The following is a 13,931-nucleotide window of genomic DNA, read 5'->3' on the forward strand; positions in this document are numbered from 1 at the left end:
AAATTGCAAATGTAATCTTTCAGTTTAGCGTCCCACAATTAGCTTTTTGGGCTAAGGGAGACGGATGATTGAAAAAAGTGAATGATGTTGGAATAAATTGGTGGAATGAAATGTGGGAGGAAACGGAAATACCCCGAGAAAAGTCACGGAGCCAATGTTGTCCATCACAAACTTACTTAGCCAGGAGCCCTACACACCAGAGATAAGAGCTCTACCATTGAACTACCGTGCCCCTTTTTGTAATCAAAATTGGTGATCCTGTATCGAAGTTATGTATGAACATACCTACGGCATATATAAACGGATTAACGGGATGATCTACCTTTTCTTGGCACAAAAATTTTTATATTGGACTTTATGGCTACCGAATTTCCTCAGTTTCTAAGGAACTAGGTATCTCTAATGGGAAAGAAAAATTTTGCAGCATTCTACAGAAGTTTATTAACGGGTTGAAATACTTAAATTGTATATTTGTCTGCTAGTTTAGCAGAAATAAATTATTAAAAAATAAATAAATTATATTCTTTTATACAAATTAAAATATGTCTAACTTTGGAACCAATTATGCTAGAAAGATCAACTTTTTTTTGTTTTATTCCTTGAGAAGAAACGACTCTAATAGTTTTAATCACAACCATATCTGATACGCCAATTAAAAAATAGTATTTTAATATATGTATTAAAGTCCACCTGTCAAAGTTTGAGAACGTTCTCCATTTTCTGAAGTCGGTTGAAAACGAACCTCCAGCGATTGCTATGTGCCAATGTAGAGAAGGAACCATTCATAATGCTGGAATTAGTACCTAGTGGACAGTTCGTGCTGGTCTGTCAACAATAATTGATGTAATTGGTAGATTTGGATGGATGGGTCCTTGAGCGCACGTTTCAGGCGCGACGACACAATCTTGTGACTACGCATGTCTTTACGTCTTTTTTGAACTCCAGTATAATTATTTTGGCAATTGTTAACAATACATAAAATACAGCATTAATAGCACACTGACTTCAACAACACTCCCAATGTCCGATTATATGACCTCGGGTAAACTCTGTGAAACTATGTCAGCCACTCCTTCTACTATATGCTCACATCACCAGCTACGTCATACTCATTTGTTCTGTGCTTCCACGAAATAGTGTTGCCGTGCGGATGTTTATTTTACTGGTACAAGTATGGAGGTACACCTTGACTTGCTTGCTATGAATGTACTGAGTAGACCTTTGGTACCCGAATTATAGATAATCAAATTTGGGGTCTGTACTCATTCATGTTTTTATAAAAAATAATAAAATAAATAAAAATGAGAGAAATTACAAGTTGCTATTACAACTAGATGGCCCAGCCTGCTACCTTAAAAATACATGGTGGGCCCAGCCCAACGTTAAGTACAGGTGGGCTCCATTAAACCTGAGAGAGCAAATCAGCATGAAAATATTTTTAGTCAACTTATATCCCATACTTCTATCTGCATTTAAAAATGCGAGTAAAGTTAAATTTTCAAAACAAAATATTTTCATCTTCATCCACATCAAAAGATCTCGTTACTCGATCGGACCCTCGAACATTTAGTCCAGTCAATAAAGATGGTGTAGAGTACATGTTCGGGAACAGAATTTTTGAGTTCAGGGCTGTGTTTGGAGTAGTTAGGAGGTAAACATACTAAAAGTGCCCGGACCTATGTGGTGAGCAGGGGCCAGGAGGGGTGGGGGAAGGTAACTTTTTTCGGTTTCTCGTTTATATCTCGAAAACAGTGCGTCGTAGCGAAAAAGTTTTTATGTTCAAAAAGAAAGTTGAGAAAATTTCCTACATGATTGTTTCTATTCCTTTTTTTTCCCTATTCCTAATAGTTTTCGAGATATCCGCTTGCGAAAAATGCAAATTTTCAAAAATCGTTTTTCCCTCACTTTACTTTGCTTTTTAGTACCTCATCCCTTAACTTCAGCAAGTCCTCAGGGGAACTATCTAAGTGAATTGTGCGTCTCGATGGATTTCATCTCCTTGTGTCATTTTTGGGATGTATTGGCTACCAAATGTCTGGAAGTGGTATAAATGAACTTTTAAGCACTCTATACGCTCCAGTATCAGTTAAGATGCTTCAAGGTCTTGCTTTTGTCAGGGCAGTCAAAGGTCATTTAATCACACAAACTGCCTTGTCGAACATCACATTTGACCATATCCAAATCACAGAGGAAGAGAGGACTTGTGTCAAGGAATTGATGTCTAATTTCCTAAATGAGAATCCCTCATGAGCTCATTGAACGAAAACCCACATCTGAAATCACTGGCCAACAAATTTGGAGAATCAGTGGTAGAGCGTTCACCTCTGGTGCTAGGGGTCTCGGGTTCAAACCCTGCTCCCGCCAAGTGAACCTTGTGGTAGACAAACACCGTGTGCGTGGGTTTCCTCCCACTTTCTTCATTCCACCATTTCATTCATTACTCATCAACACCGTCTCCTTTAGCCTAACCGGCATAACCATGGGACGTAAAACACAAAAATTTCATTTTTCATTTCATTTCCAAATTTGGAGAAGGACTAAAAAAAGATCAGTGGATATGGACGAACTGCAAAGTTATGGACTTAATAGTTTGAAATATTATATTTGATGAAAGAATACATTCATGCTGAGAAGTCAGTCGATTAGGATGCCCATCTAACTTTTATAAAGAAAATGATACCTTACTTTCACGCATCTGGCCACTTTCCCTACGTGAAATCCTGCCAGCTGTATGTGCAGAATATAACGAATCTTCCATCAAAAATGACGCAAGAAGAATACCAGAACGATGGGTACTTCACGATGCGATGCTCTGATCGCTTTTGGTCAGATTTGACTATCGAGACTACTCTTATGCGAAGCTTCAAAAGCCGTGGTGAGCTAACACGTGGGCGGGGCATTACAGATAGTGTAATAAGCAAATGGATCATGGGGAGGTGTGCAACTAATGACATTTGCACATCGCTAGAAGATTTCTATGGTGTTCTCTTAACCTCAAGTGAACAATACGAGGATTTTGGAGAAGCCTGCAAAACAAAAGATGCGGCTCTATAGCTAAACCCAGAGAATGGTTTGGAAATCATCATTCTTTCCCTGAAATGAGTGAAGTCATGTCGATAGCTACAGGATTAGTGGGAGATGCTACAGTCAACGGCTACAACACTGTTACAGTTGGTAAGCAAGCGATGATTAAAATGGTAAGATTACCATTTTCAGATATCAGACTGTCATACAAAGATAGAACACTCCCTCTTTCCTCTGTAAGTTCATCCGTAAAGATCAACGATGAAAAGATAGATCCTTTCCTGCATTTTCAAAGGATTTCAAGAATGAAAATTTGAAGATTTGTTTGGAATACGAATTTTCCCCATTCCCGTTGGCCTTGTTTAATGAAGGTGGAATGAGAAAAATCAAGATATCAGTCCTATACACACTGTTTGATCTAACCACCAAGAACATACATCTACCAAACTTTGACGTAATTGTTGACGGAGGATTTCTCATGCACAAAGTGATTTGGCAAAGAGGATCTTCAGTTTCCTCTATTTGTGAAGGATATGTGAAATTTGTCCAGAACCACTATCCTGGATAGAGCTGCACTATAGTGTTCGATGGGTACGCAAATTCAGCCAACAGCACAAAGACAGTAGGGACGACGCTATCGAATGAAGAAGTCCATCGACATCAATTTCAATTCGAACACTGAAATAACCGTAAAGCAAAACCAATTTCTCTCTAATGAGCACAACAAAGGAAACTGATTGACCTGCTGAGATCAAAACTCCACGACGATAAGATTGAGACTCCTCAAGCATCACACGATGCTAACGTGTTGATTATTACAACAGCCACTGAAAAATTAAAACTGTCATTGGCGAAGACGTTGACCTGGCAGTTCTCCTAATGGCAAAAACTCCAGCTAATCGACATATTTTGTTTGTGAAACCTGGCCGAGGGAAAGTCAAGACCAGCGTATATTCCACTCAACAGATGCAGCAGTTAGGACTAAAGGACATTTTGTTTCTGCGTGCCTTTATAGACTGTGAAACAACGAGTGCAGTATTTCGGAAAAGTAAAGTTGGTTTCATCATACTGTACCAGAAACACCGAGACATTCGCAAATCAGCTGAAGTCTTCTCGATCCCTTTCTCACCGCAAGCTGAAGTTGAGGAAGCTGGCCTCAAAGCTATCTTGATGTGGTTTGGAACTCTAAGAACGAAAAGATCCCTTAATCTCTACCATTACCAGTAGTTTGTTAAATCTATAGGAAACATCAAACCTGACATCTCTTCTTTCCCACCAACTGAGCGGGTAGTCAAGGAGAATTCCTTCAGAACGTATCAGCAGGTCCAGCACTGGATAGGAAACGAGCTACACCTGAGTTGTGGGGTTGGGAGCTCAAGACAGACAACCAGCTCACCGCTGTGCAGATTAAAGACCTCTTAGCACCAGAGAAACTTTTGAAGGGGAATTTCAGCCGATGCACCAAAGACTGAAGTGGCAAATGGGGATGCAGAAGACCCTCAAGGAAACTGTTCTCCTCTATGTCAATACTGTCTGGGAAATATTCCAATGGCGTTTTCGCGTTGGACAATGATGCAAGATGACACTGAAGAGATATAATCGCTACCCATCCCTGAAGAGACATAATCTCTGGAAGACGTGGAAACTGAGGTGGAAGAAAATATAGATGAAGATGAGCAATGTAAGCCACCTTCTGAGCCAATTGCCGGACCCTCCCGTCCCAAGAGAGATAATTGGATTCCATGTTAATCAGTAGGTCAACGTCTCATATAGCCTTGCTGCTCAAACGGACGTTAAACTCAACATGAATTCAATTAAACAAAATTCTCGTATGAATAGCTTTTCTATAGTTTCAATGAATAGCTGAAGATAAATAATCACTCATTTCAAAGGAAATTTAGTGTTCTACGATTTTTCCTTGTGGACTTGGTTGAAGTTAAGGGATGATGTGCTAAAAGGCAAAGTTTCTTTATAAAAGTGAGGGGAAGAAAGCGATTTTTGAAAATTTGCAATTTGTGAAAGCGGATATCTCGAAAACTATTAGGAATAGGGAAAAAAAGGAATAGAAACAATATTGTAGGAAATTTTCTCGGCTTTCTTTTTGAACATAAAAACTTTTTCACTACGACGCACCGTTTTCGAGATATAAGCGAAAAACCGCAAAAAGTGACCTTCCCCCGCCCCTCCTGGCTCCCACCCAGCTCGTAGGTCCGGGGACTTTTAGTATGTTTACCTTCTAACTAATCCAAACACAGTCCTGAAGTCAAAAATTCTGTTCCCGACCATGTCCTCTATACTACCCTTTTGAGCGTTCATTGATTGGACTTATTGTAGGCTTTTGCTCCACAGTAGTTGTCGGCAAAGAACCAGTTAACATTTTTTTAAAAAAGAAATACATACTTGACTTATTTTTTAAACTATCACCCATCCCTGTTCTATTCAGAAGTCGGCAGTTTTTTAATAAATATTTCTTTCTAGTTACTGGTTTTGTGGAAAGGCAGAGCGTTTTGAACTCCACTGTCCTGGACTAAGGCTTAAAAGAAACCCATATTTATATATACGAGTACTTCGCTAGTTTATGTCCTAAATGAAAAGCGAAAGGAAATGTAGTAGCCGCATTTAATGACTTGAGTTTAACGTGCCCGATTATGCCTGTAGGCTAAGGGAGACGATGATTAAAGGAAGTGAATGACGGTGGAAGAATTGGTGGAATGAGAAAGTGGGAGTATTTCGAGAAAACCTACGAGCACGATGCTGTCCATCACAAACTTACTTGTCCGAGGATCGAACCAAGGACCCCAAGCACTAAAGGTAAGCGCTCTACCACTGAACCACTATACCCCCTTGACGATTATTGAGTACAAAATTGCAACAACTGTTGAAACTGCGTTTTTCTCTTCTTTTTTTCTTTCTCATGTTTGATTGGTCTCCCATTGTTACATCAAAGAGCAAAATTTTATATCCAAAAGTAACAAGGCAATTATCGGAACTAGTGATCTCAAACGGATCGGATTGACCCGACCCGACCCGAGTCGGGTCGGGTTATCGGGTCAGCTCGGGTCGGGTTGTCGGGTAAGGCTACTCGGGTCGGGTCAGTCGGGTCAGCTCGGGTCGGGTTGTCGGGTCGGGTCAGCTCGGGTCGGGTTGTCGGGTCAGCTCGGGTCGGGCTGTCGGGTCAGGTAAATCGGATCGGATCACGGGTCGGGTCACTCGGGTCGGGTCGGGTCAGTCAATTCGGGTCACGGGTCGGGTCCGGTCGGTCTTCAACCCGACCCGACCCGTTGAGAGCACTAATCGGAACTCAAGTTTAGTGTTGCCAATCATAGAGACTTGCCCTAAACGTAGAGTCATTTAGGCACTCTTATTGAGTGTAGGAAGATAGGGACAGATTTCGTAAATTAATAGGAAACGTAGGGAAATTAACGAATGAAAATGAAAACCAGTTAACCATCATATTGGCAACATTGATTAATGCCACCGTGTTTCACTATATTCTGACAAATTGTTCCTGAAATATCAACCGTGTTTTCGATCGATGCAGATTCTAATTTCCGAAAAGAAAAAAGAAGTATATCATAAATTTGAGTTCATTATAACGAATTCCCTCTATATTAAATGACACTAAAACTAACAGTAAGATGAGAAACAAAATTAGCGCAGCGCTTCTTACTTCATTTTTAGTTGTAAATTCCTATCTGAAGTCATAAGAAAGGGACTGTAGAACTTTGACATAATGGATCAGTACATATCTCTCCACGACCAAAGTATAAGATTCGCTTGTTCTTCACGATATTCGAATCCAGTAATATTAGAAAAGAGTTCTATATGAAATACAAGCGTGTCTTTCAATACTTTCAGAAATGCTTAATGAACATGAAACATCAATACGCATAAAGGATTTCTGGCGATTAAAAGTACATGTTACGTAATTTTATATAACGAAGTTATATATAATGAATATGTAATGCATGGTCATATATTCAATGGTAATATTTAAATTAAAATTTCCCGTAGGGAGTTTTTGGTGAAAAGTAGAGACATATTAACTTAGTTGTAAGGACTTAGCCAAAATATTGTTGACAATATCGCAGCAGTTTTGATGGTCGTGAAAGAGTGGATGTTACTGCCTTTTTTCAATATTGATAATAGCAGCGATTGTAAGATTAATGAAAATGCTTTTGTTTTCAGCGAACTGTTTCACTTATCTACGTCTACTTCAGAGTATTTGCAAACTGCAGAGTAGATTTGCATTATCTAACAGCTAGATATTCAAGGGTGAGTCATAAGTCTCCAATATTTCCCCAATCCAAACAACAGATGCGTGCATACACTGAGATCAATCGTAAGTACAAGGTCAAAGTAACCCAAGAGATAGTATGGACCATCAGCATCTTAACTCAGTTTTTAGTGGCAGTGACGATGAGTGCTCAACAACGTCTGATACGTGAACTCTTAACTGTATCAGTTTGAACTCGGACATAACGTTGCGAGAGCAGCCAAAATATTTGTAGCAGTGAAGCTACAGTGAACCACAGCACAACTCATTGGTGTCAGAAATTTCATAGAGGTTGAAAAAAAAAATCGAAGATCATCCAAAGTCCGACCGGCCCAGGGTAACATATTCTGGTCATGCGACCGGCGTTGAGGAAGATTGAAAAGTAAACAACTGCTTGACGAATTAAATCTATATGGTCTATTATATCCATCATTGTCTAAATCATGTAAGTTTAACTCTTTTCATGAACCCGTGCACATTTATTGTAAGGATTCATACATAAATTTATGGAATATATACCGGTACTTTTTTTGCACTACCTTAAACAGTCATTTTTGGGGTGTGTACTTGCATTTCTTGGTGCAGGCGCAAATTCAGTTTAAGAAGACTTGTGCAAAAACACCAACCCAGGACCATGGTGGAAAGACTACAAGGTGGATGCAATGCAGTGCTACATTCTTGTCGCTCTGGCGCATGACGTCATCTTGGTCCCACGTGGCCAGCGAGTCAGATGAACTTTTAACAAGCGCTTGCTCGCTGGTATCTTACACGCAAACTTCTCTTCTATTTATAGTGATCTTTTAAATTTTAGTAAAAATTTTAGTGCAAACAATAATTATATAAACGTAATGTAATCAATGCTTAAGCTAAGCGAATTCAAAGGAAGATATTTACAATAGAAAAAGAAACAGCAATATCAGTTCATATTAAACAACTTTGAAGCTTGAACAAGCCAATATTACTCACTACATTTTCTGGTTTTTCTTTCTTTCTTTTCTTTTCTTTTCTTTTTTAAACATCTGAAGTAATACACTCGAGTATGTATAGGCCTGAATAATCTATAACAGTATGTCGTTAATGCATTTCATTATTATATATTTATGTATGCTCAAGTATATTTTCGTAACACATTGATCGGTTTTGATTTACTATTATTATTATTTTGCTTGAAAGAGAATTCTTTACTGATGACCCCATATAAATTTTGATGGTTTTCGTAAACATAAATGCACGTACGTATATTTTCCTTATGCTTGGACATTTTTCTTTTAAAGAGGTTGCTCCCATGTAAGTTTCGTCAGAATCTCAGGGGAGGTTAAAAACTTTATTGAGCAGGGACGCAAGTATTTAATATTTTAAACATCGTTTTTATTTTTGATTTATAAAAGATCATCTTATTTGAAATCGCTGATCGCTTATTTATAGAATTTGTATCTGAACAAAAGGTTTGGTGAAACTGACAGTTCTCTGAATATTAGTGTCAAAATTTACGCCATAACAAACTGTATTATTAAACATTTGTACGAAATAAAACGTTACATATACTATTGTGTTCTAAAAATATATAGAAATAAATATGTATATACAAAGCACCTCAAACAAAGAAATTGCAACATGACTATTTCAAGCAAGAAACAAAGTGCTAGGCGTAGGTGAAGATGATGTAGGGGTGTTTCAGCTAGACTAGAACCATAAAATTACATAATTTTCTTAATTTTCTTGATAAGTTTTCTCTTTTCTGTCCCGTGGACTAAAGAAGACAAAAGATAAATGCAAATGAATGATTATGTGGAATTTGGTGGAATGAGAATGCAGGAGTGCCCCGAGAAACTCACGGACACGATGTTGTCCACCAGAAACTCAGTTGATCGAGAAGCGGACCAGTACCCCTTGCACCAGAGGTGAGCCTTCTGCCACTGAGCCACCGTGCTTCCTTGATTAGTTGAGAATCTACCATATTTTTAAATTTACTGCAGTCATTCTTAATTTTGTAATTCTGGAGGGAACCCCTAAATATGTATCCAAAGTAAATTATCCAAAGCTATGATTAAAATGAACAAAAATTTCAAAATCTGAGTGTAAAAATGTCCCGAAAATGTCGCCCTGACATGGTAGGTGGATACTTTATTCTCTTGATCTAATACATTGTTATATATCTTTGTAACCGTTAATCGTTATTACGAACCTTCCATTCGTTAGTTAATTTGAAGTGCAACGTCCCGTTTTAACACCGAGGCTACAGGAAATGCAGACCTCCAGAATGAAATGAGTCCTGAACCACTTTAACGCGTTCAATGCTCTCCATTTGCGTAACTCGAAGGAGGTAAGCCCCCTAGATCATCGTGCCTCCCTTCTCGAGTTACATTCCTGCCTCTGTGGGGAAAATTTTATCTCAATATCTTATGTAGAAGGAAATGACGATAGAAATGATCACCTCTGTCGGTTCCCCTCCCTCATGATTTTGAATCCGGGTCTTGCTCCAAAGTTCGTCTTTTTAAATCGTACTATTGGATTTTTGTATGCAGAATCAACACAAGCTACTGTAGCTCTATATACTATTATTACATACTATTAATACTAAAAAGAAACTACATAATGAAATCGCTTTTTTTATAATTTCATTTAACATTGCATTTATTTATTACTTTTATGTACCATATTTTAGGTTTATTTTGTCCTGTCGCCTGCAAGCTAAAATCCATTTCTGGAGACATTCCCCCTCTTTTTGAAGAAATCTAAAGTATTTTATATTAGTTCCCTTAATTTTTATGTAATAATTACTACAGCCGTACACTGCACAGTTAGGCATTCTCGATATCATTTAAAATAACAAAGTAACAAAGAATTTCCACTTGTCACTTAAAGCCGCGCCGTTTCCCGTTGTCTCTTGCAAACCAGATAACGTCACAGCCACGACAGCGCACCAGACGACATGCGCATGCAACCACCTTGTAGTCTTTCCACCATGCCCAGGACTATATAAGGTTGAGGGACCACTTCTCATCCTATACTTCTGATTTTCTGCTCTGTGTGATTGGTAGAGTGGAGCCTTGCTTATCTTGGTGCAGTTTGATTACTTTATTTTGTAGTTCCGATCGCTTTGTCTTTAGGCTAAAACCGTATTAATGTTAGAACACTACTCAAATCACGAAGTCGCTTCAACAAGCTTTCGAGTGGTTACACATCTATCATTCCTGAGTTGATCAATATTGTCTTTGTTAACGTCGTTCGCTGCAGTTTATGGTCTGCCGGACCGTGGTTGGTCCAGTGGACTGAAATTACCACTATGGAAGCTTTGCTGGTTATTGTTGCGGTCATCCCCATACTCAGGAAGCAATTTGAGTCGAATGGATATGGATCTTGTATAGGAATTGAATGACTGATCATTGGTGAGTGTGGCTGTATACTTTCTTCTTCATTGTGGGCTTATCCGTAAACGAGGAAGAAAATCTGTTGTACAGTCACGAAAGAAAGTATTCTTCAGTTGACAAAATTAGTTTTCCTAATAACTCAACAATACAATAACCTATTAGAGTACCGACTTTGGCAAGTTGTCAAGTTATAACTATTCTAGGGATAACAACAAACAGATCCAAATTAATTCATTTGTTCCCGAGTTTTTGCCAAAACAAAATTTGTCAACTGTCAAATACTTTCTTTTCCGTGTGTACAACTTCAGTATAAAAAAGACAAGTACACACACAAACATACATTTTCATGGTTCTTGTGCTGGTCATAAAAAAGTTATGGACCGTTGTGCAAAACTTTTTGAACGTCCTTTGTAGTTTGCGTTCTTCGCTTGAACAAGATTTATTGGAAGATTTATATATATTCATAAAAGTATCATCTATATTTGATTGCGACAAAATGATTGAGGATCTTGCTCGAAAGAATTAAGTAAACATGTGAAGCTATGAGTAACTTGTGTATTGAAAAATGAAACAAGCACAAAAGTAATGTTAATTAAATCAATGTTTCATTGCTAGTTACATGAAAATATTAATATTAGGTTAGATTTTAGGATGGTATAGCTATATGTACGTAATTTAGAAGCAAATTTCAGTCCAGTTGAAATAAGATCTAATTTAAGAGGAGAGAGATACTTAAATATTATTACTCGAAGTGTTTTAAGGATTTATTTTTGTTGCAAAGTTGAGTTTTAATAAGTTTTTTTTTTTACTTAGTGAAAATATATACAAATGAGACTAATATTGGAAGTTTTAAAATTTAAGAATCTCTTATTGTTTTTTAAAAAAAGTGTTTAAATTTATTACATAAATAATTTTAAAAAAAGTTCCACTGTCATGCTTGTTTACAATTAAAAATGATAATGCGAATCATGCGCGCCGACTGCGTGGGTGCGCCGGGGCTCCAGCACCCACAAGATTTTTAGTTTGAGAGAAACAAAATAAAATAAATATTTTTCACTTGCCATGATCAAAAAAATAGTAAGCAATTAAAACATTAATATGGAAGTTAAAATTTCTAAGCTCTAAAACAGCGGGAGCTATAGTATTTATAGATTGGGAATTTCTCATTCTCAGAAGAAAGGAGTGATAGTTAGAAGGGTCTACTGACCGGATGCGTTGAGCAAGAGCTCTTCACCGGGCAAAACTTCTCATAATTTTCAAGCATGGCACGGTTAGTGGACGGCGGAGGAGTGTTGAAAGCTGAAAGACAGTATTGAGTATTGTTTCACATACTTTATAATTCGAATAGAGGTTTTCAAGTCGCTATGGATAAATTCGTCATACGTTTGTCGTCGTCATCATAGGTGGATATTACTAACACTGAGCATAGTAAAAAGCATGTTCAGTCAAAAAATAAGGAATCCGACCATGTGTCTTCTTCTAGTTTCAGTAGTACTAGAATTAGTACATGAGCAATAAGTGTCAAGAAATCGTCCTACTGCTACTTCTGTAGACAGGGATTCGTATAATGCATTTGTTCGAAATGGATTTACCCAGTGGCAAAAGGCAATTGAACATTTCAAGGTTCACGAAAAATCTACACTCCATCGTTCGTCCGTGACTGTTGTGACAACTTCGAAACAGGAAACCAATATTTCATCCCTTATCTTAACAAGTAAGTTAGGAGGTATGAAAAGTAAACGCAAGGCGATTTTAAAGATAATAAGGTTCTCCAATTTTTAAGTCGGCAATGAATACCTAATGATGATGATCAAGGAATAGCAATTCGGGGTCACACCGATGAAGTATGAAATATTCTTCAGTTCCTACTGCCCAGAGCATAAGATGTTCCTGACGTGAAATCTTGGCTGCAGCGAACTACATATAAATGGGTTTCTCACGATATATTGAATGAAATTGTCTCTTTATCATCAAGGGATGTACAGCAAAATATTGTGAAATCTATTAATGCGGCACAATATTTTTCTCTCATTGTAGATTAAACTTCCGACATATCAGTGAGGGAACAAATATCCATATGCTTGAGATTTGTCGATAAGAAGCTGTAAGTTAAAGAAATGTTTATGTGCTTCTATGAAGTAGCTTCAACAAGTTCTAGGACATTGTTTGAAGTCGTCCAGAATTAGAAAAAAATAAATGGAATATATCTATTAAACGTTGATTTAAGATTAAACGTTAAGCTCTCGAAAATGAAATGTGAAATTATAATAAAGATTGGATACAATCAATGAATGACAAGTGTTTTTCGCAATTGGAAAACTTATTACTTATTACATTTAATTACAAGCAAATTAGATAATAAATAATAACGATGTTTCTCATTAGCAAGATTTCAGGAGCGTCATTTAGGGTTCAAACCCCTTTGAGTTAATTTTATATATATTAAAAGTATAATAGTACAATAGTGAAGTCTTGTTTCCCCGTAGCAAAAACAAACACAAAACAGAATTAGTGATTGCGGTGAGGTTACGATGGTTTTAATCCGTATTTATTGGATTTCCATGATCTGTTTTTAACACTGTCAATTTGTGGCAAGTGATGCCCCAGTGATGGCAGAATACGACGATGATGAATATTCGTCAGAGAAGTATTCGTTTATCTATTCATTCCGTGGAAGCTGCAAGAGCACATTGGTGAATGGCTTCTCATCTGTCTATCGTCGAGAGAATATCTGTTGTACTTTACATGTTTAAAAGCGAAACGCCTTGCTGTGCCGCCACTTGACGCTTTGTGGCGCCGTGTTAAAACGATGGGATAAAGTAGGAGGGGAAAGGGGCGTAGGACGTCCTAGTTCTTGAAGAAAGAAGCCCACAGCAGCACCAATGAGGCGTCAACGGCCTATTGATAGCAACAAAGTGGCGGAAGTGTTCAGAAGCACAAACACCTCGTTCATCAGTTTCAACGTTGCGAGAGCATAAACAAAAGACGATACTGACAGCGAAAATGCAACACTCGCTCAGTCTTTCTCTCTCTCTCTCTCTCTCACACACATACACACACACATACACACACGCACACTTATACACACATTTTTTAAGCACATTGTTATGCTACTATACGTACCTTGTAACCCCTTCTTCAAACCTTCCATTAGTTCCAAGTTATTTCCGACAGAAAGGAGAATATCACACATGATCTTTCCCAAGGAGTCTTCGCTCATCATTCATTTTGCCCTTTAAGATTCAAGCAGCATCCGAGTC

The 13,931-nt window shown here is 37.8% G+C and overlaps 1 long non-coding RNA gene across 1 annotated transcript in view; it reads left to right on the forward strand.

Annotated features, from left to right (window-relative positions):
* The window catches only part of LOC145662854 (uncharacterized), a 170,473-nt gene extending 157,668 nt beyond the window's left edge, over nucleotides 1–12,805 (forward strand). The window contains exon 4 of the long non-coding RNA XR_014127117.1: nucleotides 12,709–12,805. This is a non-coding gene — a long non-coding RNA (uncharacterized LOC145662854). The remainder of the gene's footprint in view (nucleotides 1–12,708) is intronic.
* Nucleotides 12,806–13,931: the final 1,126 nt, after the last annotated feature.

Source organism: Thermobia domestica, chromosome 10 (genome assembly GCF_964235325.1).
Source record: "Thermobia domestica chromosome 10, izTheDome1.hap1.1, whole genome shotgun sequence".
Classification (NCBI taxonomy): domain Eukaryota; kingdom Metazoa; phylum Arthropoda; class Insecta; order Zygentoma; family Lepismatidae; genus Thermobia; species Thermobia domestica.